The sequence below is a fragment of the Rana temporaria genome, chromosome 1 (genome assembly GCF_905171775.1).
Source record: "Rana temporaria chromosome 1, aRanTem1.1, whole genome shotgun sequence".
Classification (NCBI taxonomy): domain Eukaryota; kingdom Metazoa; phylum Chordata; class Amphibia; order Anura; family Ranidae; genus Rana; species Rana temporaria.
This window is the reverse complement of record NC_053489.1, coordinates 364,059,783-364,065,800: the sequence shown is the minus strand read 5'-3', so window position 1 is coordinate 364,065,800 and position 6,018 is coordinate 364,059,783. Positions and strand designations below refer to the sequence as shown.

Genomic DNA, 6,018 nt, shown 5'->3' with positions numbered 1-6,018 from the left:
GTGCCCGATTGACTCAATGGTCAGTCCGCCCCTGTAACTGACCCATGCAGTTCTCACTGTCTGGGAAGTTTTGCAATGATTAAAGTGTTACCCCATAACCTCAGTATTTTTTTATTTTTTTCAGACAGCAGCTGGCTTTCTTATGAAAGTGGTCTGAGTGGCTCATCAGCTGCTGGATCACTTTTCAGAAGTGGCAGGAGGGGATGTCTCCCCTGTGCTGGCATCCCACTGTTCGCCTGTGTTTCTTGGGCTTACTGCTTTAAATGGTGCACCCAAGAAACGATCTGATGGTGCACTGGCTGGTCACAGAGGCCAACAAATACCAGATCATCTTTGATTGCGTCTATGGCCTTGGAGGACCGTAGTGACATAACAACATCACTTTCGGTCTCGGACAGAAGTAAAGTTTGTTTTTTGTTTTTTAAAGCAAAAGATCACTTTCTTTTTTATCTTTTGCTTTTAAAAGTAAAAGGAGAGATTTTGAGGTCTTTTTTGACCCCAGATCTATCCAAAAAGAGGACCTATCATCCTTATTTCTATTACAAGGGATGTTTACATTCCTTGTAATAGGAATAAAAGTTATCAAAAAAAATGAAACTTTTTTTTTAAGTTCCCTCATCCCCCGTGCTCATGCACAGAAATGAACATATACAAAAGTCGTGCACCGATATGTAAACAGTGTTCGCACCACACATGTGAGGTATCGCCACAAACTTTAGAGCAAGTGCAATAATTCTAGCACTAGACCTCCTCTGTAACTCTAAACAGGTAACCTGTAAAAAAATAAATAAAAGCCTTGCATATGGAGATTTTTAAGTACCGTAGTGTGTGCTCATTCCACGATTTGAAAGCGTGAAATGTTGGGTATATATTTACTTGGCGTAATATTGTATTTCATATTTTACAAAAAAAATGTATATTGTTTTTTTTTTCTTTATTATTATTATTCATTAAAGTGTATTTTTTTCAAAAAAATATGCGTTAGAAAAACTGCTCCACAAATACTGTGTGACATAAAAAAATGCAACGATCGACATATTATTCCCTAGGGCCTCTGCTAAAAAAATATATATAATGTTTGGGGGTTATAAGTCTTTTTCTAGCAAAAAATACTGATTTAAACTTGTATACAAAAAGTGCCAGAAAAGGCTTGGTCTTCAAATGGATATATTACACAACTGTTTTGCCTTTCATTTCTCTTTTAGGTAAATTGAATGGGTTGTTTTACAAGGTGAGGGTTCACATATACCTTTGGTGTTCATTATAATAATGTAGGGACAAAAACAGTGCCTTGAAAAAGTATTCACACCCAGGGCCGATCCTAGGGTCACAGGCGCCTGGGTGCAGAAATATTTCTGGCGCCCCCTCATGGGCGCCAGAAATATCATGTTACTAACTCCTCCCCTTTACAAATGTTTCTATGGCAACAACTCAACCACAGAGATGCTCCCCCACAAAGTCTTCATTAAAGCGGGGGTTCACCCTATCGACGGGAAAAAAAATATTTTTTTTTCTTTTACCTTTAAATCAGGCATTGTAGCGCGAGCTACAGTATGCCTGTCCCGAATTTTTCCCCCCATACTCACCTTGTAGTCGTCCATCGAAGATACCGGGGAATGGGCGTGCCTCTGGAGACGGAGGATGATTGACGGCCGCTCTGGCGCGTCACGCTTCTCCGGAAATAGCCGAAATAGGCTTGGTCTTCACGACGCGTGCGCATAGCCTGTGCGCACGCGCCGTGAAGAGCCGAGACCTACTCCGGCTGTCTTCGGGGAGAGTGACGTGCCAGGGCCGGCCGTCAATCATCCTCCCTCTCCATAGGCACGCCCATTCCCCGCGGGAGCCGAAATCTACGATGGACGACTACGAGGTGAGTACGGGGTTAAAAAAATCGGGACAGGCATACTGTAGCTCGCGCTACAATGCCTGTCTCGATGGTAAAATCAAGTACGAGAGGGTGAACTACCGCTTTAACCTGGGATCCTTACATGATCTCTTAACAATAAACACAATACAGGAAGAGGACACAGAGAGGGCCTCTGTTAGAGAGTCTGTTAGATGTTTGGCGCCCCCACCTCTGCAGGCGCCTGGGTGCAATGCACCCTGTGCACCCTGCCTGGGATCAGCCCTGTTCACACCCCTTTAAATTTTCCACATTTTGTCATGTTACAACTACAAAATGTAAATGTATTTTATTGTGATTTTATGTGATAGACCAGGGATCTGCGCCACTGAAAAGTGTGGCGTGCATTATGTATTTAGGCCCCCTGAGTCAATACTTTGTAGAATCACCTTTCACTGCAATTACAGCTGCAAGTCTTTTTGGGCATGTCTCTACCAGCCTTTCACATGTAATTTTTGCCCATTCTTATTTGCAAAAGAGCTCAAGCTCTGTCAGATTGGATGGATTTGTCTGGGAACAGCAATTTTCCAGTCTTGCCACAGATTCTCAATTAGATTTAGGTCTGGACTTTGACTGGTCCATTCTAACACATAAATATGCTTTGATCTAAAACATTCCATTGTAGCTCTGGCTGTATGTTTAGGGTCTTTGTCCTGCTGGAAGGGGAACCTCCACCCCAGTTTCAAGTCTTTTGCAGACTCTTATGCCCCATACACACACTCGTTTTTTCCATTGGCATAAACTCAGATGGGTTTTTCCAAGGGAATTCCGCTCAAGCTGTCTTGCATACACACGGACACACCAAATTCCGACCGTCCAAAACGCGGTGACGTACAACACTACGACGAGCCTAGAAAAAGGAGGATTTATTTTTTTTTTTAATTCTATATTTTATTGTTTTTTAATCGATTTTATACAAACAAACATACTTCAATTGCATACGTATCACATATATAACATATCTCAAATCGATTCTGCAATAGAAGGAATTTACAGAGCATTTCAGTTCCAAATTTTTTCCTTTTCTAGATATACTGACGGTATAGATAATCTTCATCGTCCTTCCTATTTATCAAACCGGCACAACAAAAAACAAAAACAGAACAAAAACAAACCAACCAAAAAAAAAAAAAGTAAGAAAAAATAAATATTCCTCTATTCCGCCTCCGCCAGCGCACAGCCATATTCTCTAGAGCAGACATACGCTGACCATGTTGACCATTTTTTATTTAACTTCTCTTCTCTGCCTTGGGGGAGGAGGATTTATAATTATTTTACCACTCTGCACGAAAGTCACATAAACGTGGAGGGTGATATTTTTTGCCACATTGTGCAGTGTACTGTTATGCTATGATATATTTCTAGGACAATGGTCTTTAATATATGTTTTTTTGTGTGTTTATCTATTGTTGTATTCAATATGAGACTATTTTTTATTTTTTTATTCTTGTCACACTGAACATGCTGCATTTAAAGTCCCAATCAGCATATTTACATTTCATTAGGGATGGGGACATAGGCTTCCCCACGTCTCCTTTAAAGTCCCACATTTTCCTGCTCCCCTTTTTCCCTCCTCTTTCTTATATATTGCTATTTTCCGAAAGTGATGTGCTGACTATTTTCATCAAATATGTATTTAGATACTAGTCCCCCTGGTTGCTGCATATCATGTCCTTTCACTCATGAAGTGAAACCTACTTTGAGCCGCGTGCGATCATCACCTTAATGGCTGCACCATTGTCCTATACCTGGGAGCTGCATCGTATTCTGGACGCCCTACCCCTCCTCTCTGCTTCAGCAGGTTGTGGGATGATTGGGCGGGCTTGTCCCATTCACTTTGGTGCCACGTCCCCATGCCTCAGGCATGATGCCCTTTTGGGTGTTCTTGTGCCGACATGTGTATTTTGGCATCTCGGCTTTAACATGGGGAGATTAACACGCTTGGGCGGTTTTGCCGCTCAGGTGTGCACACCCGCTTGTTGTGTCATGCCCACGTGACGCTGGTATAGGGCCTCCTGGGTAGTTCAAGCGCATATAACATCTCCATTTGGTTGTAGTCTGTCCGTACGGCAGCACCTCTCTCGCACACCTTGTACCTGTTATTGGATTTTGTTTTTTCCTGTTGTGTTAATAGGTAAATTTCCTTTTATCTTTTTTGGGGTTGGGCTCCATTCCTTTTTTGTTTTAAAGCAGAGCTCCACCCTAAAGTGTAACTTCCGCTCATCGGATTCCTCCCCCCCTCCGGTGCCACAATTGACAGGTATTTGCACCCACTTCTGGGCATAGAGCCTGCGGGAAACTGCGGGAAATACGCCACTTCCCCCCTCCATTGTGTTCTGGGAAACCCACGGTTCCCAGAACACAGCGGGGAACAGTGAGGACAATGCAGCGCAACTCATGCATGTGCAGTAGGGAACCGGGCAGGGAAGCCACAACGCTTCACTTCCTGATTCCCTCACCGATGATGGCGGTGGGGGCAGCCGAGAGACGAGCAATTGCTCGTCTTCTGCTGCCGACGTCGCTGGACTCCAAGACAGGTAAGTGTCCATATATTAAAAGTCAGCAGCTGCAGTATTTGTAGCTGCTGGCTTTTAATATTTTTTTTACGGCGGAGCTCCGCTTTAAGTATTATACTCTTTATTATTAGTATTTACTTATAGTAGATTTCTGTGTTTTACAAACAATTTACCAATTGTTTTTTTTCCAACACCTATCCCTCTTTGTACATCAATTAGTGTGGGATCATGTCTGTGTGTTTGACTCCCTGATGAGTCCAATTAGGGCCTCCTGGTGAGTTCAAGCACATATAACAACATCTCCATTTGGTGTTAGTCTGTCCATACAGCAGCACCTCTCGCCACGCCTTGTATCTGTTATTGGATTTCTGTTTTCACTGTTGTGTCAATAGGTAATATTCCTTTATCTATATCTCTAGTAATTTTTGGGGTTAGGTTTCATTCCTTTTCTTTTCCCTGCTTTTTTTTTTAAATAGTATGCTCTTTATTAATAGTATTTATTTATAGTTGATTTTTTGAACTTCACAGAGCCCAAAAAATGTACCAATTGTTTATTTTTCCAATATCTTATCAACCCTTGCACATCAAACAGTCATGGGACCATGTGTGTGTGTGTGTGCTTGAGTCCCTGGTGGGTCTAATCTATCACAGTTTCCAGTATAGACACTATAGGCAGCCTCCAGGTCGTGATCTCGCAGGTTCTAGGCTCCGTTCTTATGTGAGTATATGTGGGGGATAGTTTCATTACTGTCCTTTACATATGATTATATTAGTTTTCCCTGTCTGCACTATTATACTGGCCTACTCATATTCCTCTGTTTATTTAGATGCACCCGCCCCTGAGGAAGTTGTTAGTCACCAAACATGTCGGGCATATCTGGATGCATCTTGTGTCTTACAAAGATGCTCCATTTTATTTTAGCTTAGTTGGATTTATTATTATTTGTCTCCAGGACAGTACAAGTCACCTTCAAGTCGCCTCAAGGACAGGAGGCTTTCCAGTGGCCAATCAAACAACAATCAGCTCTGTGGGAGGGAGGGGTTTGCCTGAGGAATGTATGTTATCTTCCTGTATTGTTGCTTCAGTTAAGACAGTGATCAGACTTCTGAGGCGACTTCCATTGAAATCAATGGGTACAAGTACTTACCTGGCAGGGGAGACACCATGATCATGAAGGCGGTTCTCCCAGGGCGAGGCACGGCTATTGCACACTCTAGGCCGTGCTGATCGTGGTTGTCTTCCCTGCCGCTTCTCGGCCTTTTGGCTGGGACTGGGTGTGGTATCTGTCCTCATCAGTTGTCAGCGGAGCGCTGAAGCACCTCCTACATGGGGAGGGTGGATGCAATCCAATGATGTCATTGCACCTGGAAGGATGGTTTCAGCAGGGACTACGCTGTGCTGCCCGACAGAATACTGGGGGCCGGCCCATGGTTGAGTCTGAGCCATCTGGAAGGGTGCTCCTGGTGAGGATGGGTGCTGTGCTTGGTCTTGGTCTTTTTGCCGAGTTCTAGTCTGGCCTTCTGGCTGGCTGGTGTAAGTGCTATCTCTGTCAGCGATCCGGTAGGAGGAGCTGGTAATGCCCTGGGATATGACGGGGC

The 6,018-nt window shown here is 43.5% G+C and overlaps 1 non-coding gene across 1 annotated transcript; it reads left to right on the top strand.

Annotated features, from left to right (window-relative positions):
* Positions 1-5,559: 5,559 nt before the first annotated feature.
* LOC120925715 lies at positions 5,560-5,718 on the top strand. Its single transcript, XR_005746918.1, has one exon. It is a non-coding gene; the product is annotated as a U1 spliceosomal RNA (small nuclear RNA).
* The last annotated feature ends 300 nt before the right edge of the window (positions 5,719-6,018 follow it).